The sequence below is a fragment of the Hylobates moloch genome, unplaced genomic scaffold (genome assembly GCF_009828535.3).
Source record: "Hylobates moloch isolate HMO894 unplaced genomic scaffold, HMol_V3 SCAFFOLD_4, whole genome shotgun sequence".
NCBI lineage: Eukaryota > Metazoa > Chordata > Mammalia > Primates > Hylobatidae > Hylobates > Hylobates moloch.
The window spans coordinates 65,090,458-65,117,102 of NW_026652279.1; the positions used below are offsets into that span (position 1 = coordinate 65,090,458).

Here is a 26,645-nt window from a genome sequence, read left to right on the forward strand (position 1 = left end):
AATGTGGCACATATACACCATGGAATACTATGCAGCCATAAAAAATGATGAGTTCATGTACTTTGTAGGGACATGGATGAAACTGGAAACCATCATTCTCAGTAAACTATCACATGGACAAAACATCACAGTGGAATGAACAATGAGAAACATGGACACAGAAGGGGAACATCACATCCGGGACATGTGTGGGATGGGGGAGGGAGACAAAAAAACAAAAAAAGCAAATGTGATATATATACCATGGAATACTACTCAGCCATAAAAAGAAACAAAATAATGGCATTTGCAACAACCTGGATGGAATTGGAGACCATTATTCTAAGTGAAGTAACTCAGGAATGGAAAACCAAACATCGTATATTCTCAATCATTAGTGGGAGCTAAGCTGTGAGGACGCAAAGGCGTAAGAATGATTCAATGGACTTTGGATACTTGGAGGAAAGGGTAGGAGGTTGAGGTATAAAAGACAACACAGTCAGTACAGTGTACACTGCTAGGGTGTTGGGTGCACCAAAATCTCAGAAATTACCATTAAAGAACTTATCTATGTAACCAAACAGCACCTGTTCCCCAAAAACTTGTTGAAATAAAAAAAATTAAAAAAATAAGCTTAAAAAATAGAATGAGCAACATTTTTTTATGTGCTCCCAAACTATATATTCTAACTGTTCTTAATACATAGAAATATGATGGCTTTCATATTGATTGCATCCATCATGGCTACTGAGTTACAATTTATGATTAATTTCTTTGTAAATTTTTGAGACATGTATGTAAGCAACCTTTTTATCTGAAAATAAAGACATTTGTATTTCTTTATCATCTTTATTCTATTGTTTATTTTCCTTATCTCACCACACTGCTGAGCCATCCAGTTAAAAGTTAAATGAAAGTAATGTGCATCTTTAATCAGCTTCTTATTTTGCATACAATACATTTTAATCACTTGTAAGTTTAATGTAAGTTTTGTTGGATACCTGTCATTCAGATTAAGGAAGTATATTTTGTTTCTGCTTTTAGCCATAAGGCACTGGACCCACCCCACTGCCTTAAATAGTGTAAAAACAGAGAAATGCATAAAGCAATATTTTTATACATAAGACAATATATAGCACAAAATAGTGATGTGCAAAATGAGGGAAAAATATAAGATGAGTTTCTTTCTAATTTGCTCCTAGGCCACAGAACAGGGAGAGGGAACAGAGTCTGGCAAGCTTGGTGAGTTGAAGAGACATACATCAGATTCAGAAAAAAACAGGAAAGCTAAAATTTGTGAAGCGAAATATTGAAGATGATGCAGCTGCATATTGACTAGAATTTTAGAAAATTATAGAAGAGGGAAGCAAAAATTGGCTCATATGTACAGCTAAACCCATGGAAAGAGTCACCAGTAAAGAGGTGGACCAATCAAATTGAAGCATTGGGGGAAATGCAAGCTTCCACTCTTAGGAATGAAAGAGGAGACACCATTCCAAATTCTGTACATATTAAAATGATAATAAGAAAATGTGGTTAGCTGATTCTTAAAATAAATTCAACAATTTAGATCAAATGAAAAAATTCCTTAAAATACAGACTACTAAAACTTACTTGAGAAAAATGTGATAACCTCTATACCTCTCTATTAAAGAAGTTAAATTTATGTTTAAAATATGCCTCACACACATAAAATTTCAGACCCTGGTGACTGTCTACTCACTCTGTTGATTCTTTACTATGCAAAAGCATTTTAGTTTGCTATATTCCCATTTGTCTATTTTTCTGTTGTTGCTTATTCTTTTGTAGTCTTACCCATAAAATATTTGCCTAGACCAATGTCCTGAAGTATACATCCTATGTCTCCTCAAGTAGTTTTATAGTTTTGGTCTTACATTTAAGACTATACCCCTTTTTGAGTTGATTTTTATGAGAGCAAGGTGATTAGTTTCATTATTCTGCATGTGGATATCAAGTTTCCAAGCATCAATTACTGAAAAGGGTCTCCTTTCTGCAATGTACATTCTTGGTACCTTTGTTGAAAATCAGTTGGTTGTAAATACTTGGATCTTGTAATTCCTGTATCTTGTAAATACTTGGGAATTTTTCAACTATTATTTCATTATAAGTTTTCTGTCACTTTTCCCAACTCTTCTCTTTATGGAACTTCCAAAATTGAATGTGTTCCCTTAATGGTGTTCCAAAATCATGTGGTCTTTTTTCATCATTTTTGTTATTTTTTCTTCATTTTTTTTGTCAGAATGAGTTACTTCAAAATTTGTCCTCATTTCATAAATTGGTTTTCTATTATTTGTATTGTCTGGGTGTGGTCTCTTTTAACTTATTGAGTTTCCTTAAGATGATTATTTTAAGGTCCTTTTCAGACATTTCATAGATTTCCTTTTTGAGGGAATCTGTTACTGGATAATTATTATCTTCCTTTGTAGGTGTCATGTTTCCTTGCCTTTTAATGCTTCTTGTGTGCCTATAGTGATGTCTGCACATCTAGTATAAGTTTCTTCTTCCATTTTTATGGAGTAGTTTTTGTAAAGACTTTTTTTTCTGCTGATGTATTTTTAGTGTTGGTTGGGTAGGGTGCTGTGGCTTTGGTCTGGGTGGGCACAATAGTGTAGTCTTCATATGATTTATTTGGCTACAGTCAACATTGGCTGTGTATGCAAGTTCCTCAGTAGCTTAGGCTATGTTTGTTTGTGAAGGTCATGGTGTAGCTTTCCTGAGAAAAGGGACACTGTGTGGGATAATCCTCAGGCCTCTACAGGGTGTGTGCAGGCACTAGCAGTGGTAAAAATGAGCCCCACGGAGGCCAGTTTTGGGGCTCCTATTTGCTGTGCTGCTGGATGTGGAGGGTTGGCCAGGCAGTAATGGCAGCCAGTGCCAGGTGGTGTGGTCCTCAGGCCCCTGGGTGGTATGTGTGGGCACTGGCAATAGTGGTGGTAGTCCCCAGTTGGGTGATTTCTTGGGCTCACGGGTGCCATGTACAGGCACCTTCAATCCTTGAGCCCCCAAATGTCATGTGTGAGCCAGTTCAGGGCCTTCAGATGGTATGCACAGGCACTAGTGTTGGCAGCAGTGGGGCCCAAGGCTAGGCAATTTTTCAGTCTTTTGGAGGTGTGTGCAGGCTCAAGTGATGGCTATAGCATGTACACACGTGCGTCTTGGTGGCAGTGGTGGCAGGCCCCAGGCAAACTGGTTCTTGGGGTCCCATGCAACCAGTCCTTAGGTCCTCAGGCAATGCACATGGACCTACATGAGCCAGTTTGCTGGCCTATAGGTGGCACCTGTGGATGCATGTTGGATCCACCACTAGAGAACTGATGTGGCCACAAAGAGTGGCAGGCCCAGATGGCTCTCAGACTTTGCAGAGTTCACCCTTTGACTTCCTATGTCCTAAGGGCAGCCTCACTGATGTGCTTGAGATCTAGGCCATTGAGGGGGCCTCATTGCCATGGACATGTTTAAACCCTTGTGTCCAGCTGATGTCATGATGCTGCAGCCCTCTGAATGGATGTAAGGAGATATGGGGGGAGCCTCAGGGATGTGGAGATACAGGGGCTCTTAGGCCCCAAGTCAGGGCAGAATGTAGTATGATGGTAGCTTCACTCTCAAAATGACACTGTACTGAAGCAGCTGGGGGACTTGGGTGTGTCTGGAGGGTTTCAGTGTGAGTTATTTCTTTAGAACATTGCAGTCTCATGGACTCTAGGCAACTCCTTATACTGGGCTCAGGGCCTGTGAAGGATGATAAACTCTGCTATAACATGGATTGCAGGCATCTGTGGTGGGAGTGTAGAATACTGGGGCTTTCTCTTTACTTTTTTTCCACAGTGGGGTGTCTTTCTTGGCTCCAAACCAATCCTGGCTGACTGGTGTGCTTCCCTCTCTATGTTATCATCTGGAGTTTCTACGTTTTAAAGGGCTTTGGTCACTTCTTTTCTGAATTCCAATGTTCACTCTTAGATACTCTATTCAACATATAGTTACTTACTTGCTGTTGGGTCCTTCTTTTTGGAGAAGGCAAGTGCTGGATGACTCTGGTCAGCCATCTGGATGACACCTCCAGAGGTACAGATTTACATTGACTCATATACAGTGATTATGAGTTTGGTTGAATGGTCAGGAATGTGAAAGGAGTATTATTAGAAAATTGAGGAAAGAGATATGTGGATAAAACTCTTCTAATGAGGACAAAATATACAGATAATTGTGTCTTATGTTTGTATTAATTGAATATAAATCTTAGACATAAAGATCTTAATAATCAAGTGTATAGGACAATCTGTGCTGTATTTATTAGAAGACTTCTTTTCCCAGTCAACCATGTTTATGCTCAATAAGTTTAGAAATAAAGTTGTCAACTCAACAGGGTTATAGTACACATTGGATTCAACAGCATGGATCTGCAATCACTAAGGCCTATATGGTTAGATCCACTGCTGATTGTCAAACCTGTTAGTGACCTATCAGTATGGTCAACAGTGACCTGTCAGTATGGCACATTCCTGGTCCAACCTAGTGGCAAATTAATCACATAGAAACATTTCGAAGGTCATGGAATTGACCATTATATGACATAGATTTGCCTTTTTTACACACAATGCTTCTTTCCAAAGCGCCGCCTGTAAACCACTAAAATGTCTTTCTTACAATCGTGATGTTTCACACACTATTGCTTCTGACCACAGAACATATTATATAGCAAACAAACTGTGGCAATGGGGTTCTACTTACTGGTTTCATTTAGTCTTATGTTCTCTGTCACTGTGAAGTAGTTGGTCTAATAGAATTGCAAAGTGGCTATTTTTAAAAAATAATATCTTTACTGGGAATATGTTAGATTTAAAGGTTTCAAAGGCAGTACAGAAAACTCCCATATATCTCTCACTAAGTTACAGTTTCAATTAACATAGCATTTAGTTAATGTTATCTTGTTACTATGGTACATTTGTCAAAACTAAGGAACATTAGTATTACTACTAATTAATTCTAGACCTTATTGAGATTGTATCAGTTTTTCTCCTAATGCCCTTTCTCTTCCAGTAACCAATACATGATACTATTCTGCAATTAGCTGTCATGTCTCCTTAGTCTCTTTTGTTCTGTGACAATTTCTGAGTTTTTCTTAAGTTTCATGACTTTGACACTCATAGGAGTACTGGTCAGTTATTTTGTAGAATTCCTCTCAATTTAGGTTTGTTTGATGTTTCTGTCATGATTATACTGGGGTTATGGGTTTTTCTATAAAGAATGATGCAGAAATGATATGCCTTTGTCATTGCATCCTATCAGAGGGCACATTATATTAGTATAACATCACTGGTGATGCTATCCTTAATCATTTATTTAAGGTGGCATTTGCCATATTTCCCCACTGTAAAGTTACTATTTTACCCTTTCCATATTGCACTTTATGTCTAGTCCACCATAAAAAAAAAAGTGAGGGAGTTTAAAGCTCAGTTTCTAGAGGAAATAGTATCTACTTATAATAGGAATTCTTCTTTAAAAAGAGTAGTTTCCTGTTTCTCATTTCTTTATTCATTCAATCATTTATAACAGTATGAAAACATACATATCTATTTTTATACTCTGGGTAATAATCCCATACTTTATTTTTCATTGTGTTGTTCAAATATCATGGTTCTGGACATTGACAGCTCTTTCCTGGTGGCTCCCGGGTCCCTTTGACATGCCATAGTCCCTTTGAATTTTTAGCACGTCCTTTCTTTCTTGTTCTCCAAGCTAATCTTGCATTTTTGTGGATCCAGACTATCAGCAAGTTTTAAAAGCTCAGTTTTCTTGAGAGGTTGGTTTAATAAACACCACCAAAGATATCTAAAGGAATTATAAATATTCTTTTGGGAAGACAGTTACTTTGTTTTGGGTTATGCAACAAATCGTTTGTAACATGTTATTAAGAAGTGTGATTTCATTGTTGTCTTTATTTGGAAGTTAACCATGTTTTAAAAAGTATATAGATAGCATGTTGAAAGAGTGTGAACTGTGGTGGGCTTGGAATGCATCAATGTAATGTCAGGATAATGTATATATGTTGGTTTCTGTCCACTGTTCCTGGAACCCCATAGCCTTTGTTAGAGTCTTTATTATAACATCAGGTGCTTTAGGCCTCAAGATCAGACCTCAGGAAACAGAAGTTCTCTCTCTGAAATTCTCCCGTCCTTTTATTTGGCCAAGATAGGACTCTAATCTTTTTGTGGTTTAAAAGATTCAGAGCAGTCCTGCCCCATACATATAGTATGAAATCATAGTAATAGCCATGTGCCCTTTTGATGCAATCACACATCTACATGTGGACACCTCTATATGTGATTGGACAAAAAGGCTACATGGTTGTCAGTCACACCTATGTATTAAGCCTCCAGAAAACCCCCAAAGGACAGGGTTTGAAGAACGTCTGGAGAGCTGAACAATGGAGGTTCCTGGAGGATGACTCGCCAAAGGAGGGTTAAGGAACCTAGGTGCCCCTTCCCTCATACCTTGTCCTGTGCATCTTTTCACCTGTATCTTTTGTAATATCTTTTAAAATAAACTGGTAAACAAAAGTAAGAGTTTTCCTGGGTTCTTTGAACTGCTTCAGAAAATTAATGAAAGCCAAAGAGGGAGTCATGGAAACCTTGACTTGAAGACAGTTGGTCAGAAGTTCTGGAGTCTAGGACTTGTAATGGATGTCTAGTGGGGGGCATACATCAGGACTGAACTCTCAGTCTGGGGGATCTGATCCTATCTCTAGCTAGTGTTGGAATTGAACTGCAGAACACCCAGTTAATGTCTGCTGCAGAATTTATTGCTTGCTTGGTGGTGAGGAGAATCCCACCCACCTACATTTTATAACAGCAGTCGTCTGTGTTGATGATTGCTGTGGTCTGAAGGCAGACCAAAAACCAAAAGATTTAAAAAGAAAAAAAAAAAAACAGTCAACTTAGTTAAATTAGTAGTGAAATGTTCTAGGCATAAGCTTTGCTACATAGCTCCAAGACAGTATCAGCCACAGAAGAAATTGTGTGCATAATTTGAAATGTGCACGTAAAGGGCAGCCACATTTTTGTATACTGGGAATGTTGGAACAGGGTGCTGTGATGCTTCTGCTGCTTGTGCACATTGTCACTGATCTGCTGGCTTATTGGTTGTTGTGAAACAGCAACTCACCTTAGAGCTCTTCCAGTTCCCACTGGTTATACTCCTTCAGCTTTTCTAAGTCCTTGGCCAGAGCATGCAACACTGGGACATCAGTAGCCAGGCTCTCAGTTTCTCCATGTTTTGTTGGATCCCTTCCTTGACTTTCTTTGGATCCTGGTTCAAGTCTGTTCTTAGGTCTGTGAGGAAAGCTTCTCCTGAAGTTCATCTGCAACATAGGGATGAAGGCATTCAGTCAATGAGAGGCTGACCCAATTTTCAGCTCCTCCTCGAAGGTTCCATTTCTCTTTGCTCCCCCTGCCTCACTTTACATTCACCATTCCTTCGTAACCATTGGCTTTGCCAACCTCAAGCCCACAGCTGAGGAAGAAGCAATGATTGCGTATAATCTGCACAACTAGCCCCAACATTTTTGTAAGGTAACGTCTCCATAGTGAATTTATTTTATATTATTTATCATTATTCTATTTTGGTAATCAAATTCTCGCTGGTAAACTATGAATTTCTAATATGAGGTTACCTAGTCACACATGTATTTCTAGTGGCTGTATGAGCTTTCTCCTGTCCTCCCACCCACTGCTTCACGGGATATCTGACCAGAATAATAAGTGGGAAAAACAGGATTTAAACCTATGCTGTATTGATTTATATGCACTTATGCTTTTATTTTTATTTTTATTTTACTTTTTAAAACTCTTATTTTAGGTTCAGGGGTACCATACAGGTTTGTTTTATAGGTAAACTGTGTCACAGGGCTTTGTTGTACACATTATTTCATTACCAGGTACGAAGCCTAGTACTCAATAGTCATTTTCTCTGTTCTTCTCCCTGCTCCCACCTTCCACCCTCTGGTAGGCCTCCGTTGTTTCTCTCTTTGTGTTCGTGCTCATTATTTAGCTCCTACTTGTAAATAAGAAATGTGATATTTGGTTTTCTGTTCCTGCATTAATTTGCTCAGGATAATGGCCTCTAGCTCCATCCATGTTCCTGCAAAGGACATGATCTCATTCTTTTTGTGGCTGCATAGTATTCCATGGTATATATGTACAACATTTTATTTATCCAGTCTACCACTGGTAGGCATTTAAGTTGATTCCATGTCATTGCTATTCTGAACAGTGGTGCAATGAACATACACGTATGCGTGTGTCTTTATATAGAACAATTTAGATTACTTTGAGTATATATCCAGTAATGAGTTTGCTGTCAATTCTTAGTCCCATTTTTGGCTCTTTGACGAATTGCCTTACTGCTTTCCACAATGGTTGAACTAATTTGCACTCCTACCAAAAGTGTATGAGCATTCCCTTTTCTCCACGATCTTGCCAGCATCTGTTATTTTTTGACTTTTTGATAATAGCCATTTTGACTGGTGTGGGATGGTATCTCATAGTTTTTATTTGCATTTCTCTAATGATCAGTGATATTGAGCACTTTTTCACAGGCTTGGTTGGCTGCATTTGTGTCTGGAAAATCTGTTCATGTCTCGTGCCCACTTTTTAATGGGGTTGTTTGCTTTTTTTCTTGTAAATTTCTTTAACTTCCTTACAGATGTTGGATATTAGACCTTTGTCAGATGCATAGTTTGCAGTTATTTCTCCCATTCTGTAGGTTTTCTGTTTATTCTGTTGCTAGTTTCTTTTGATGTGCAGAAGCTCTTTAGTTTAATTAGGGCCCATCTGTCCATCTTTGTTTTTATTGCAATTGCTTTTAGCATCATCATCCTAATATTTTTGCTGGAGCTTTTGTCAAGAATGGTATTTCCTAGGTTATCTTCCAATGTTTGTATAATTTTAGGATTTACATTTAAGTCTTTAATCCATCTTAAGTTGATTTTTGCTTATAGTGTGAAGAAGGGATCCAGTTTCAATCTTCTGCATATGGCTAGCCTGTTCTCCCAGCACCATTTATTGAATAGGGAATTATTGCCTTGTTGCTTGTTTTTTATCAGGTTTGTTGAAGATCACGTAGTCTAGGTTTTGAGGGAACATACCTCAAAATAATAAGAGCTATCTTTGACAAATCCAACATCATACTAAATGGACAAAAGCTGGAAGCATTCCCCTTGAACATAGGCACAAGACAAGGATGTCCTCCCACCTCATCCCTATTCAACATAGTATTGGAAGTTCTGGACACAACAATGAGGCAAGAGAAAGAAATAAAGGGCATCTAAATAAGATAAGAGGAAGTCCAAATATCCCTGTTTGCAGACAACAGAATTCTATATCTAGGAAACTCTGTAGTCTTGGTCCAAAAGCTTCTTCAACTGATAAACAACTTCATCAAATTTCAGGATACAAAATCAACATACAAAAATCACTAGCATTACTATACACCAACAATAGTCAAGCCAAGAGCCAAATCTGGAATGCAATTCCATTCACAAATGCCACAAAAAGAATCAAATACCAAGAAATACAGCCAACCAGGGAAGTGAAAGATCTCTACAATGAGAATTACAAAACACTTCTCAAAGAAATCAGAGATGACACAAACAAATGGAAACACATTCCATGCTCATGGATTGGAATAATCAATATTGTCAAAATGGCCATACTGCCCAAAGCAATTTATAGATTTAATGCTATTCCTATCAAATTACCAATAATGTTCTTTACAGAGCTAGTAAAAAACTATTTTAAAATTCATATGGAACAAAAAAAGACCTGGGATAGTGAAGGCAATCCTAAGCAAAAAATAAAGCTGGAGGCATCATCTACCTGACTTCAAGTGGGCTACATTAACCAAAACAGGATGGTACTGGTACAAAAACACACATGTAGACCAATGTAACATAATAGAGAGCCCAGAAGTCAGGCCACACACATACAACCATCTGATCTATGACAAAGCTGTCAAAAACAAGCAATGGCGAAAGGATTCCCTATTGAATGAATGTGCTGGGATGACTGGCTAGCCATGTGCAGAAGATTGAAACTGGACCTCTTCCTTACACCATACACAAAAATCAACTTAAGATGGATTAAAGACTTAAATGTAAATCCTAAAATTATAAAAACACTGTAATATAACCTAGAAAATACCATTCTGAACAAAAGCTCTGACAAAAATCTTAGGTGTTCATTATAATCTCTGATGATTATTTTTATTTCTGTGCAGTCAGAAATACCCCCTTATTCATTTCTGATTTTGTTTATCTGGTTTTTTTCTCTTTTCTTCTTTATTAGTCTAACTAGCAGTCTATTTTATTTATTTAAAAAGAAGCAGCTCCTGGCTTCATTGATCTTTTGAATGGTTTTTCATGTCTCAGTCTCCTTCAGTTCAACTCTGATTTTTATTATCTCTTTTTCTTCTGTTAGCTTTGGGGTTGGTTTGCATTACATAGTAATGCTTCTCCAGTTCTTTTAGTTGTGATGTTAGATTGTTAATTTGAGTTCTTTCTAACATTTTGACGTGGATGTTTAGTACTATACATTTCCCTCTTAACACTCCTTAGCTGTGTTCCAGTGATTTTGGTATGTTGTATCTTTGTTCTCATTAGTTTCAAATAACTTCATTTCTGCCTTAATTCCATTGTTTGCCCAGAAGTCATTCAGGAGAAGGTCATTTAATTTTGATGTAAATGCATGGTTTTGAGGGATTTTCTTAATATTGAATTCTGTTTTTATCGTGCTGTGGTCCAAGAGTGTGAGTGGTATACTTTCATTTTTAAAATTTCCTGAGGATTGTTTTATGTCTAAAGGTGTGGTTGATTGTAGAATATGTGCCATGTGCAGATGAGAAGAATGTGCATTCTGTTGTTTTTGGGTGGAGTATTCTGTAGGTGTCTATAAGATCCATTTGATCCAGTGTTGAGGTTAGATCTTGAATATCTGTGTTAATATTCTGCCTTGATGATTGTCTAATGCTGTCAGTGGGGTGTTGAAGTTTCCCAGTATTATTTTGTGGTAGTCTGATTCTACTTGAAGGTCTCTAAGAACTTGCTTTGTAAAATCTGAATGCCACTATGTCAAGTGAATATATGTTAAAAATCACTAGGTCTTCTTGTTGAATTGAACCCTTAATCATTATATAATGCCCTTCTTTGTCTTTTTTTACCTTTGTTGGTTTAAAGTCTGTTTAGTGTGAAATTAGAATTGAAACTCTTGCTTTTTTCTATTTTCCATTTAATTGGTAGATTTTTCTCCATTCATTTATTTTGAGCATCTTCATGTCATTGAACATGAGATGGGTCTCCTGAAGATAGAATACCATTGGGTCTTGGTTCTTTATCCAGCTTGGCATTCTGTGCCTTTTAATTGGGGCATCTAGCCCATTCACATTCAAGATTAGTATTGATATGTGTGGATTTGATCCTGTCATTATGTTATTAGCCGTTTGTTATGCCAACTTTTTGTGTGTTGCTTTACAGTGTCATTGGTCTCTATACTTAAGCGTGTTTTTGTAGTGACTGATAAGTCTTTCCATTTTTAGTGCTTCTTTTAGGAGCACTTGTAAGGCAGGTCTGCTGGCAATGAAATCCCGCAGCATTTGCTTGTCTAAAAGGGATCTTATTTCTCCTTCACATATGAAGCTTAGTTTGGCTAGACATGAAATTCTTGGTTGAAATTTTCCTTTAAGAATGTTGAATATACACCACCAATCTCTTCTGTCGTAGGGTTTCTGCTGAGAGGTTCACTGTTAGTGTGATGGTCTTCCTTTTGTAGATTACTTGTCCTTTCTCTTTAGCTGCTCTTTACAATTTTTCTTTCATTTTGACCTTGTAGGATCTGATTATTATTGTATGTCCTTGGCATAATTTTCTTGTGAAGTATTTTGTGGGAGGTTCTCTGCATTTCCTGAATTCAATTTGGCCTCTCTAGCTAGATTGGGGAAATTCTCATGGATGATATCCTGAAATATGTTTTCCAAGTTGCTTCTATTCTCTCCATATCTTTAAGGAATGCCACTGAGTCATAGATTCAGTCTCTTTACATAATCCCATATTTATCAGAGGTTTTTTTTTTCATTTCTTTTCATTCTTTCTTTCTTTCTATTTTTTTTTTTTTTTTTGATTTCTCTGTCTTATTTAAGGAAGCCAATCTTCAAGTTCTGACATTTGTTCCTTAGCTTGGTCTTTTCTGCCATTAATACTTGTGACTGAATTACGAAATTCTTATATAGTGTTTTTCAGCTCTAGCAGGTTGGTTACACTCTTTTCTATACTTGCTGTTTTATCTATCAGCTCCTGTATTGTGTCATTGTGATTTTTAGCTTCCTTAGATTGGATTTTAATATCTTTCTGAACCTCAATGATTTTTGCACCTATTCATATTCTGAATTACATTTGTGTCATTTCAGCCATCCTAACCTGATTAACAACTCTTGCTGGAGAACTAGTGCAAACATTTGAAGGAAAGAAGATGCTTTGGCTTTTTGTATCGTCAGGGTTCTTGCACTGGTTCTTTCTCATCTTTGTTGGCTGATGTCCCTTCAATCTTTCTTTTCTTTTCTTTTTTTTTTTGAGACGGATTCTTGCTCTGTCACCCAGGCTGGAGTGCAGTGGCACGATATCTGCTCACTGCAAGCTCTGCCTCCCAAGTCCACGCCATTCTCCTGCCTCAGCATCCCGAGTAGCTGGGACTACAGGCACCTGCCACCACACCCGGCTAATTTTTTTTGTATTTTTAGTACAGACGGGATTTCACCCTGTTAGCCAGGATGGTTTTGATCTCCTGACCTCATGATACGCCTGCCTCGGCCTCCCAAAGTGCTGGGATTACAAGAGTGAGCCATGGCGCCCGGCCTGTCCCTTCAATCTTTGAAGCCGCTGTCCTCTGCATTTTTTTTTCTTTTATCTGATTTGATAATCTTGGGGGTTTGATTGTGCTATAAGGTACGTTGACTCAACTGGTGTCATTTCTGGAAGATTTTTGGGGCCAAAGTCTCTACTCAATACTCCTGCACTGCCTGCTCTAACTCTGGAGGACTCGTATTCAGCCCTAGCTTTGATCTCTGGCTCCTTGAACTTAGAAACCTGTTGCACTAGAGGGTCTAAGGTGCTCCTAGACCGCTGGTCACAACACTCTGAAGTGTGGTGCCAGCCAAAGCACTTGCCGCACTGGCAGCAGGATCATTTTTATTTGCATGTGACAGTAAAGGCAGCAGTGGCAGCACAGCAGAGTGTATGTTCCATTGTTGCTACAGGATACTAGAGGCTGCCAGGGTGCTAGCCTCTGTGTAGGTGTTAGCAGCAGGGGTGATGGCAGCAAGGCTTGGGGGTATGGGAACACCTACCAGTGACAGCGCATACATTTGCACTGGTTGTGGTGTTAGCACAGGGGTGGGATTTGGCAGAGCACAGGACTCTATATACCCTTTGTGTATGTTCATGCTGGCAGCAGTGCCCACCCAGGGCTGGGGGCGAGTCCACTGTTTTCCATGCCTTAGTTTTATGCAGGCAGCTCTAGTGCAAGGGTGGGGTGCTGTTGGGTGTGGGGCTGGTGGGCTCCATGACCATCAATGCCCCAACAACAATAGTGGTGCAGCAAGGGATTGGGGTGTACTCACACCGTCAGCAGTGGCAAGGTGGGGTGCACATGCACACACACATTCATGGCAAAGGAAAGCTAGATCTTCCCGAGCACACACACCAGCAAAGCAACGTTGGAGGTGGCTGAGTGCCTGTAGGCAAGGCAGTATGGGGGAGGCTACATTGAGGAAAGGGTACAGGAGAGCTGGTGCTCACAGGGGCTGCTCTGGTGAAGTACTCTGCCCATCAAGCGCTGCCTGCCAGCATAGGTGCTATGATGCAGGCCCCTAGGATGTACCTGGGGGCTTCACTGCAAGCTAACATGGCCAGGCTGAGGTCCCAAGAGAGACCAGCAGACTGAAGAGTGCTCATATCAGATTGTCCCTGTCTGATGGGAAATACTGTCCTGAAGAGTTCAGGTCTGAGAGTTTCCCTGGGGATAAAGTCTCCTATGGGAGCAAATCAAGCCTAGAAGAATGGGCATCCCTGTCCGTGCTCCACCACAGACACTCCCACACCAAATTCTCTGGGCTCTGACCTAGCTGGAGTTCTGCCCCTACCACTTCCCTAAGTAGCTTTCCCTGCCAATTCAAGTGTCCATAGTGGTTGAACAGTCTCCTCCTTTTGGGATTCCAGAGGCCTGTGGTGAGAATGAGTTGCTGCTGGTCTGTTCAACTCATGCCCTCTGTGAGAGTCACTGGCAGCCAGGAACAAGTCTCAGTGCATGGTAACCCCATGTAGGGTTCCCAGCTTCTTCCTCCTTCAGCCTAGTCTCTGTTTCTTCCCTCCACCTAGTCTCAATGGCTTCCCTCTGAAGATGTGCTAGCATTGTGTTAGAATTAACAAATATCCCTTCTGTTGCTAAAGGCAGTAACTATTGAATAAATTAAGAAAACCTTTCTCGTTTTTTCAATTTAATTATTGTCATCAGTTAGTATACATAATTTTTTTCTTTTCTTTTCTTTTTTTTTTTTTTGAGATGGAGTCTTGCTCCGTCACCTAGGCTGGAGTGCAGTGGCATAATATCGGCTCACTGCAACCTCCATCTCCAGGGGTTCAAGCGATTCTCCTGCCTTAGCCTCCTGAATAGCTGGGACTACAGGTGCCAGCCACCATGCCCAGCTAATTTTTGTATTTTTAGTAGAGATGGGGTTTCACTATGTTGGCCAGGCTGGTCTCAAACTCCTGACCTTGTGATCTGCCTGCCTCGGCCTCCCAAAGTGCTGGGATTACAGTTGTGAGCCACCATACCAAATCAGTATTTATAATTTTAAAAATAAATTTACAATATCAACTTTAATGTTAACATTAAACACAAGTTATATTTTTAGTAATGACTGTTGTATGACGGAAGAAAAATGGGTAGAGAGAAATGCTAAGATTTTGAACAGTTGTTAGAAGACATAAAATTAATCCATAGACATCTATTGGTGTGGATACCATGTGAAAAATTAACTCCATCATGAGTATGGTAAGTTATAACCCACTTATAAAAAAACATGTATGGCTTTCCTTATAGTTTAAACTGTAATATTCCTGAGAGACTCATGAATGTCTGCACAAGTGAGTGTGTGTGTGTACATGTGTGTATGTGTGTGTAAAGTTACTTGGCTGAACAATAAAAAATAATGAAATATAGCTACAAATCAGCCTTCTGGAATGAACCCAAAGGAAATAAATCTTGGAATTCCTGTTACTATGGATCCACTCTGACTCATAGGGCACAGTTGGAACTGTTCTGCAAAACATGCAGTGCCATAGTTTCCTTCACACTTCCTCGCTCTCCCAACAGTTTTTGGATATATTTGTTCTAAAGATGGCAAACTTGTTTTTGTGGAATATTTGGACTCCACCTGGAAGATTTGGATCAAATTTTTAGGGAATAATTACTCTCTACCTTTCCAGATGATAGATTCTAGATCAAGATCAATGCTTATGAGTATGGAATGTAACATGTAATGTAGGTTAAAGAAAAACATACCTTTGCAGACAACTGCAGAGTCTGGGACCAGGTTAGAAGGTTAAAATCCACGAAGTGACCAAGTATACTAACTTTTGTAAGGTTTTTACTCTTCGAGGTTGTTTACCTTAAAATATAATGGTAGGGTGGACACCTCACATTTTTTCCCCAATGACACCTTACATTTAATACATATTGTTTATTCTTTTCCTCCTTTGAACTAAGTGTTACATGTAGAATTTGAATACTTGAATGAGCTTATATGCTCGAAGTAAGAAACATAGTCATAAAAGGACATGTAGCATGCTCTGTCTTTTCTTCTTCAACTTACTGTTGTGTAAGTAGTGACACTGAGCCTAATGAGACTTTAGTCTCTGTGTCAGTGACACGATAAACAATAGAGTTACCAATGACCTCTTGTAGACAGCAGAAGGTTTGGAAAACACCTTTCCAGTAGAGAGAACCCACATCCCTTTGATATTCTCTTTCCAAAATTATTAAGTTGAGGTGGAATATGGTAATCATTTAGGTTGCATGTAAGACATAAAATAATAACAAAACCAAATTCAGCTAGAATTATCTGTAGGAAAATTCATAACCAGATAATAAGACAATTACTCACTGTAAATGTACATATTTAAAATAAAAGTACAACGCAAGTTATGGTCTAAATTATATAGTGGATTCTCATGTAGTTTGTTCAGAATGATGAAGGCAAAAAAAAAGACAGGATTGTCATTTACAAAATAGAGATAGGAATGATTGTTTCCTATCAACTGCACACAAGTGTGTGAATCAATTAGAGATTGATTTCAGTTGGGAGGGGGAAAAACCTGTAAAGTTCTTATCTCCTTTGAGACCTTCTGGATGACCTTTAAGTCACTTTCTTACTTTTTATTGTATTGTCATTATCTTACCTTGGCAATTAGATACATTCTATAAATGCTTTGCTTGGAAAAATATCTGCTTTTGAAATAATAAATTTTAGATTGAATTATGGAGACATAAAAAGTGTTTCTTTCTAAATGCTGTAAATTATACTGGTATAACATGTTTCTCCCCCAGAATAATAAATTCACTAGAAAGAAATGTCTAAAATATGAATTTTATTTTATAAAAAAGAATTAAATAAATAAAATTATGTTAAGTCCCAGGGATGTTTTGCACAATGTTTATGTCAAAATTGTTCAGCTTTCCAATTAAGGCGTCTGTGATATATAATTTTTACTAAAACTGTACAAATGGGAAAACAAGCTACTCCGCATTTAACAAATATACACAACTTTTACTTTACATGTATTTTTAAAATGGTTAGAAACTAAAAATGTATTAATTTAGAATGTTTTGAGTACATAAAAAATGCTAATTCTAGAATATCTCCAACAGTAAATGAAAACAAGAAATTTAAAAGTCTTTTTAAAATTTTGCATTTGAATAATCATTTACTCTCAAATTTTATGTTCAGGAGTATGTAACCTTAAGGCAATTAATATATTGCCTGTGGGGATTGTATTAGTCTGTTCTCACACTGCTGTAAAAACCTACATGAGACTGGGTAGTTTATAAAGAAAAAAGGTTTAATTCACTCACAATTCCACAGGCTGTACAGGAGGCATGGCTGGGAAAGCCTGAGAAAACTTATAATCATGGCAGAAGGGCAAAGGGGAAGCAAGCATGTCTTCACATGTAGCAGGACAGAGAGTGAAGGCAGAAGTGCTACACACTTTTAAACAACCAAATCTCATGAGAAGTCACTCACTGTCATGGGAACAGCAAGGGGGATATCTGCCTGCCCCCTCACTCCCTCATGAACCAATCACCTTCCACCAGGTCCCTCCCCCAACACTGGGGATTACAATTCAACATGAGATTTGGGTGGGGACACAGAGCCAAACCAAACCATATCAGGAACTTTTTATTATTCAAATTAGCAGTTAAAAAACAATTGATATACATACTAATTATTCACTTTATGATGACAGAAAATGTTTTTTATACTTCTTTCTACAAAGAAATATTTAGATATCTTATATATACATATCATTGCAGTTCAAAATACATCAGTTTATTGATGAGATAAATTAATTCAATTTTACCTTGAAAAGAATAGACATGACATTTAGAGAGACTTTTTGACATTTGTTTTATATCAACTTCTAACATTCAAAAATAGTCTGTTTCTGAAACTCAAGTTTGAACTGAAAAGGCAGATTTCATTTCAGCCTCTTATGATAGCATATTATAATCTGTGTATTGTATTTACAACAAAACAAAATAATGTTGAAAAACATTTATTTTCCATTCATCTCACTTTCAAGTCTTCAAATCTTGATTATAGTTTAAAGAGTGAAAGATTCTTTTATATATATATATCTATATATATATATATATATGATTACCGTATTTCCTTTTAAGAGGAACGTTTCAACAAATTTTACAGGTGTCAATCAACCCTTGTTCAAATTGGGCACACATCAAATCTAGCATCATGGGTGTTTTATTTGGAAGTGAATTTTAACTATCAATAGAAATTGCAGGATACTACACAAAATATCCAGGGGAATTTTTTTCATCTTTTTTTTTTTTGAATTTTACACAAACATTTCCTACATAATCCAACATACAATGGAGAAATGGTACATCTTTTTCTTTCAATTTGCATACAATGGCAAAACAAATATATATATATTACAAAGTTTAACTAATAAGACACTAGAGCAAGTTGACAGTTTAAGTCTATAGGTGAGAAATTATCTAATAAAATTAATCAATTTTTTCTGCATTAGTCACTTCCATAACCAAGTGTTATTCTGATTACTAAAACTTGCTGCCAATCGGCATTCTGGTATACACTCATACCATTACTCAACTTGTAGTACTGCTCCCTACCTTAGTTATTCACAACTACTAACATAGAAAATTATTGAAAAGTAGGGGCAAGCATTTGCAAAAACAAACAAAAAATCTCCAGCTTGTTATAAGCATGTATATGTATGATGGAATTTCTTCCCAGCAGTAGACTTCCAAACCATCAAGAAATCACCAGAACTAAGTCTGCCAAGTTATTTTGCCTATGTCCAACAAGAGATGCACGTATATGTCCAACAGAGGAGCTGAAAATTAAACTTAGTGTTTAGTTTGGGGGTAGGATGGGAAATTCAGCCACCATTTTAAAATGACTGTCTTAAAAAAAATGACCACCAAAAATAGGTTCACTAAATTTATTTTAAAAACCATAAAACGTTTCTTACAAAAGAGCATTACATTCTGCACACTGCTCTGAACAGATGCCAGGGACATGTGGACTATTGTTACTTTTCCTCCCTGTCCCACCCCTAAATGTTACAGTGACCACAAAGCAAGATGTTCACAATAATTACATGTGGGGATTTTCTTTAAACCAGCAACAATAACAAAAAATAAAATCCACTCACTCTGCTGCTGTTTCAAAATTTCAATGTTAGTTTTTGCACACCCTTCCCCGCCCCAACCCTGTTTGTAAGGAACTAAAACATTACATCTGATGAACAGCAAAGATTTCACTACACCTCAAATGCAGAACACCTATGAAGCACAGGACTGTTGGCTTTTTAAACAGAAGCAGATAGCAACAACAACAACAACAACAACAAAAAAGATACAGAACTCCTTCAGTTCTACGCTAGTCTTAGAAAAACTTTCCAGAATACTGCTTCACACTATAAAAAAGAAAAAACATCTTGCATTAGAATCCTTCAACATCTGCATACTGCTTCACACTGTTCTGCAGCAAATACTGTGCATTCTGTATCTGGTCTTGTGCTCCTGTAATGGTAATGATCCGATCTTCGGATCCTTCTAAAGGCTCATCAATTTTGATCAAAGCTCCCGACTCATGACGGATTTGTTTAATCCACTGACCACCTTTGCCAATAATAGATTCAGCCAAATCTTTGGGAATCCTTGCTTGTGTAGTAATAATAAGTCCACCAAGATCATCATATGAGCCACGACCCCCTGCATAGATAGGAATAATAATATCTGGAGCCACCCTGTGGTTCATAAGCCATCTGCCATTCTGATGGGCTCCATGTATCTATTGCAGAGTCCCAAGTTTCATCAGCACTGAAAGCAACCATGCCGTTGTAACAGTCTCCAGGTCTCCCTCTTCTGTCATAGGCCATGAGGTCTCCCCCTCTAGGTGTTGGTGGTGGAGGAAGAAGAAGATTCCGAGCTCTGCTACCACCCCAGCCGCCTTGTCCGGGAGGAGGTGGAGGTGGTCCTCGACGAGGGCTCATATCATAATCTGTTCTAGATGGAGGCATGGGACGCCCACCCCGACCAGGAGGCATTCTGTCAAAACCACCTCTTCCCTGCATGGGAAATCCCACTGGGTGTCCACGGCGGTCATCAAACATCATTGTAAAACCACCATAATCATAGGTTTCATAGTAAAAATTGGGATCATAAGGCTGTGCACGTCCTTTGATGGGAGACTCAGATGTAACATCAAGGATGATCTTTATGCACTCTACAACCCAATCGGGTTTTTCTCCAATAAGAACAACTCTGTCAGTGGAATGAGGACAGCATTCCTGGAAAAGCTTGATGGTGGTTTGAGTGTTCTCTCGAAGTTCTTTGATTTTAGCATCTTTGACCCCAGTAATTCCTCCCGCTAGACTCTGAAGAATCAACAGGCTCAACTCGCAGTCAAAGTCACTTCCTTTATAATGTTGGTAATTTAAGCATTCCACAGCATCAGATTCGAGCGGGAGCTGGCTGGTTGCAGTGGGTGATGGCAACTGTAGGCCCTCTTCCAAGGTAGGGATGATTTTCTTCAGAATTTCTCCGATTGTTTCAACATCAGCACTGATACTCAGTATGCGCTCGGGGCCACTGCTGTCTGGGACTGAAACACTGGCATTGTAGTCCGTACGGAGAGTCTTGATATTCTTGCCTCCTTTTCCAATCACTGCCCCAGCATTCTTGCTCTAAAGCAGAATGCGTAATTCAACCATCTCATCAGTGTTTCTAGATCTTTTAAATGCTTGTTCCTCTTCCATATCTTCTGCAGAGCGTTTACCAAATTCACCATTGGTTTCAGTGTTAGGGAAGATTTCTTCCGGCTGTTCAGTTTCCATATTATTTTATTAAATGGGCACACAAATCAGTTATTATATATCCTTGCAGAGCAGAACTGAAGCGTTCTGGGTCGGACCAACAACTGACACTGCAGTGCTGCAGTAGCCTATAGGCCGCAAACAAATGGAACACAGGCAAGACGTCGAGGTCGGTGCAGCAGAGAAACAGAGGATAATGGAGTCTGCTGAAAGATCTTTTTCATTTGTTTATTTGTTTTCAACTTGCTCTTAAAATCTGAGGTGGTCTATAGTTAAATTTCAGTGCAAGGCTAACCTCGTACTGTAACTTAAAAGGCCATTTCATAAAGAAGAACATCAAAAAAGGTTTTGAGATTTACTTATTGTTAAAACACCTTCCTTGCAGGATTATTGTGATAACTAATTAAAATATCTTAAATAAGAAATATGACACAATATGTGCTTCTTGACAAATTTTGACACTCACACATACACACACTTGTGTTGAATATCTATACATAAAGAAACAGGTACAACTCAAGCTGAAGCTGTCTTTAGCAATTTATCTTTACCTTTTATTTTGAATTTTCTACCAGAAAAGGCAAAAATGAAAATTAAAGGTTATGTAACTTCAATTGTATCCAAAGGAAAAAAAAGAAGCTGAGAAGTTGCAACACATGATTAAGATTAGCAGATTTTATCCATGTCAAGAATTCTAAAATAATTAGCAGTAGAAATCTTTCTTATATAAGGTGAATTGAAAGACAATGCAAAGTATATAATTGATTTCTAAAAATGAGCAACAAAAGCCAAAAGCACCTTCTTTTATGCTTTTTTCCTACATAGATCGTTTGTGAAAAATATTCCAGTATATTGAAGAAGAAAATGAGAACATGGGTGTCAGTGTTAGATTCAATTAGCCCTAGTATTGCCTGTTGCCAACTAACAATGATCCAATTAACTAATTTCTCTATTATTCTGTGGTTTTGATTTTTTTTCTCTTGTTTTAACTATAAAACAGAGGAAATTAAACTTGTTCTTTCATTTCACTTTTTGGTAAAATTTTATCTTAATGTAAATTTTATTATTAATATTTTTATTTATCAATGTAGCATACCTTTCTAATGAATTCATGATAAAAAACATTATTAATATTTATAAATTAATATATTATGTATTATATGTTAATATAGTATATACATTTGAAAATAATATGGTGAAAATATAATTAAAAGTTACATATTTCCATATTATATAAATATTTATCTATCTCTATATCATGTATATTATTTAATTATAACTATATTATGATCGTATATTAATTACATAGAACCTATTGTTTTAAGCAAATTTGTTAAATAAATTATATACTTTATGTCATTGATATTAATATATGAACTGACAAATCTTCAATATATTATTTAGTGACAGGCAAATATTACATATGAATGTTTTCTTTGGAAATGCATCTATTATGAGATTAATTATGTTGTAAATATTAATAATATTCATAACATCATTTAAAAATTTATAATTTTGTGTTTCACAATTAATTTGTGTGTCCATGACAAATTTTCACTTAATGGTACAATAAGATAGATTTAGCTAAAATTCTATTTCTATAGTTCAGTTTTATAATACAAGCAACTAGAAAATATTGTTCAAATAAGTAAGTATACAGAAATGAAAGGAATTTCATTATAGCAACATCATAAACTCTTTAAATTTCTTCCAAGATTTTAGCCAAAGTCACATATTAGCTTATCAATGAATATCATTTTTTATATTTTTAATTGAGATTCAATTTACAGGTTGTAAAATATCAATGGTTTTGTGTTCAATTTTGTGAGTTTTCCAAAACATATAATGTCATGTAACCACGACCAGATCTAGGACAGCTCCATTGTCTCTGCCCTTCAATCTTTCTGTGGACGTTTGTAGGTAAAACTGCTGTTTAGTCACAGCCTCAGGCAAATAGTCATCTATTTTCTTGAAGTTTTTTCTTTTCCTAAATGTCATGGAAATGGATCATACTGTGTACAACCATTTTTAGTCTTTCTGTCATTTAGCATAATATATTTGTGGTTCAATTATGTTGCATATATCAGTAGTGTGTGGTTTTTATTGTTGAGTAATTCCATTTTATGATGTACCTTAATGGTTTATCCATTAAGCAGTTGTAGGGCATTTGGAGTGATTGCAGTTTTCCATAATTGCTATTAAATCTGCTGTAAACATTCTTATATAGGTTTTGGAATGGTCATAAATTTTCATATCACTTGGCTAATATTTAGAAGGAAAACTGTTTGTACACATGTTAAGTGGATATTTAACATATAATCAACTGTCAAATTGTTTCCCAAAGTGACTGTATTATTTTGGATTTCCACTGTCAAGCTATAAGAATTCTAGTTGCTCTGAATTCATAACAGAATTTGACAAAATTAATTGAAATTAATTGACTACATCTATGGATCAATTTCCAGACTTTTTATTTTGTTCTGTTGATACGTGTTTATTCTTTTGGCAATACAAACTATATCTAGTATACTGTAGAGTTAGATTAACTCTAGAAATTGTAGAGTGTAAGGCTGACAACTTAGTTCTTTCTCAATTTATTTTGGATATTATAGTTTATTTCAAAGGAATTTGTTGATTTCTATAAAAACAATTTCAACCTTCATTTTTATTGAGATTGTAATGTATTCATAATGCAGCCTGGAGAGATGGACACAATTGGGATTTCCAATATGTAAAAGTAGTATGTATCTCTATTACTCTTTTGATTTCTTTCATCAATGTTTTGTAGTTTTCAGCAGACAGATCTTTTTACAGATCTTGATAGACATAACTATTTCATATATTTGGTAATATGTAAGTTGTACTTAAAAATTTTAATTTTCAATTAATTTGTTAGTGTTTAAAAGTATAATTGGTTTTTGCATATTGATTTTGCATGCTGTCCTGTTGTGAAACCCTTACATTTACTTAACAATTCACATAACTTTTCTTTTGTAAATCCTGTGGAATTTTTTACATAAAAAATGTTAGCTGCAAAGAGTCAATTTTAATTTTTCCCTTCCAGTACATACACCTTTTGTCTATATTTTGTGTCTGATTGCACTAGCTAGGACCTCCAGTATGATACTGAATAGAAGTATTTACTTAGTAGTGAGAGTATATATTCTTACCTTGTTCCAAACTTCGGGAAAAACCAGTCTTAGTGATGTTAACTGTAGTTTATTTGTTTATTGCTTTTGATGCTGTTGACTAGATTGAAGATATTCCTCTCTATTCTCAGTTTGCTTTGACTTTTTATTATAAATGAATGTTGAGTCTTGTTAGAGGACGTTGCTGCATGTATTATATGTGTTTTCATCTTTTGTCTGCTAATGGTGAATTCTGTTGTTTAATTTTCAAATATTGAACCAGCTTCACCTTTCTGGGAGAAGCCAAGATTGGTACAATCTATCCTATTATCCTTTTTACATGTAATTGAATTTTGTATTTTTTTTATATTTTTAAAAGTATATCTTAAATTCTTTTTTTTTATTATTATACTTTAGGTTTTAGGGTACATGTGCACAATATGCAGGTTTGTTACATATATATCCATGTGCCATGTTGATTTCCTGCACCCATTAACTCGTCATTTAACATTAGGTATATCTCCTAATGCTGTCCCTCCCCCCTCCCCCCACCGCACAACAGTCCCCAGGGTGTGATGTTCCCCTTCTTGTGTCCATGAGTTCTCATTGTTCAATTCCCACCTATGAGTGAGAACATGCGGTGTTTGGTTTTTTGTCCTTGCGATAGTTTGCTGAGAATGATGTTTTCCAGTTTCATCCATGTCCCTACAAAGGACATGACCTCATCATTTTTTATGGCTGCATAGTATTCCATGGTGTATATGTGCCACATTTTCTTAATCCAGTCTATCGTTGTTGGACATTTGGGTTGGTTCCAACTCTTTGCTATTGTGAATAGTGCCACGATAAACATACATGTGCATGTGTCTTTATAGCAGCATGATTTATAGTCCTTTGGGTATATACCCAGTAATGGGATGGCTGGGTCAAATGGTATTTCTAGTTCTAGATCCCTGAGGAATCGCCACACTGACTTCCACAATGGTTGCACTAGTTTACAGTCTTTACCAAATTTGCAAAGGCTTGTAAGGGGAAAACTGTTTTTTTTTGTTTGTTTGTTTGTTTGTTTGTTTTTGAGAAGGAGTCTCGCTCTGTCCCCCAGGCTAGAGTGCAGCGGAGCGATCTCTGCTTACAGCAAGCTCCGCCTCCTGGGTTCAGCCCACTCCCTGTCTCAGCCTCCGGAGTAGTGGGGACTCCAGGCGCCCGCCACCATGCCCAGCTAATTTTTTGTACTTTTAGTAGAGACGGGGTTTCACCTTGTTAGCCAGGATGGTCTCCATCTCCTGACCTCGTGATCTGCCCGCCTCGGTCTCCCAAAGTGCAGGGATTACAGGCATGAGCCACTGCACCTGGCCTCCTCTTTCATTTTTAAAGAGAAACATACTATATATGTAATAGTAATATTTAACTCATTGGAGAATGTTATTTTAGTACTGAGCAAACTTGTAAGAAAGTCTAAATAATGTAACAATAAATTTTGCCTTTATCTCAATCTCATAATTCTCTTTTTGTTATTTCTGGAAAACGAATTGGAAATGTTGTAAATAATGATTTCCAATGAATGTAAAAAGTAGTAATATTTATTTGAGTCATTTTCATATTAATAGGCTCTAATATGAATGTACATAATTATGAATAAAAATGGATTATGCCTACTTACTTTAGTGTATTATTCATGGAGAATATTTAGATCTGACACCTCAAACTTATTTATATTTTAATACACGGGCTCACAAACTAGAACCCATAGGTCAAATCCAACCCACTTCAATTTTATAAATAATGTTTAATTGGAATACAGTCATCCTGCTTTCATGCTACAATGGCAAAGCTGGGTAGGTGGAACACAGACAATCTGACCCACAAAACCTAGAAATATTTACTAGCTGGCCTTTTATAGAAGAATGCCAATCATTGCTTTAAAATCTTGCTCTGCAACATAAGCAAAAAACGGCCTGGATGAGTCTTTCAGGAAATGCATAGAGTTTTTTTTGTTCATTTGCATTGCAGGATAGTTATAAAAAGAGGCTATTTCTCCTTGGTAACTTCCTAAAACACATTTTCAATTGGGATTTTCAAGGAAGGCAGAAATACATGAAAGCTAGTTAAGTCGGGTTTGTTTCACAATAGTTTAAGTATAGCCCAACATTGTCCCTGAATACAATGCAGCTGAACTCAAAGACAACAATAAATCCTATGCCCCAATACCTATATTACAGTGGGCAAATAAATTTCTACAGAATGACAAATACACACACACACCTTCACATACATCCTCCTGCACATTTTTTTCTCTATCAATCATGGACCACAAGCAAGTGAGCCCCATATTCTTGCTTCTTACTCATTCATTACATCCCACTAAAGCACAGCATCCCAAAATAAATGAGACAGCTAAATCAAACTTGATACAAAACCAATGATCATCACCAATGAAACATTAATTTTCAAGACAGAAAAAAAAGGTTTATAATTTCTTTGTGAGATTCAGAGTTCCCCATATGAGTTTAACTCCAATCTTTTGAGTTTAGTACAAAGGTGGGTATCTAAAATGCTGTGAATTTAAGTGGTTTCAAGTTCTGTAATGAAAAGTTTGAATATCTTTCTCAGAGAAAATATTTCCTGGCAGAGCTTCAAGAAAAGAATATGTGATCGCTGGGAGATTAGAAATTCTGACTGCATTAGGTCTCCATCCTTCTGTGGGATAGGCTTGTTGTCAGTGGTGTGTCAAAAAGAGTTACAGTTCTGTATCGACAGCTTTCGTGAAAGCCTAAGAGGGACAAGGCTCTACAGTTTTAACACAGTAATATGCTATTTTTTTGGCATCAGTTTAA

At 37.0% G+C, this 26,645-nt stretch overlaps 1 pseudogene; it reads right to left on the minus strand.

The window, feature by feature from the left end:
- Positions 1 to 19,258: 19,258 nt before the first annotated feature.
- LOC116467036 (heterogeneous nuclear ribonucleoprotein K-like) lies at positions 19,259 to 20,884 on the minus strand (annotated as a pseudogene).
- Positions 20,885 to 26,645: the final 5,761 nt, after the last annotated feature.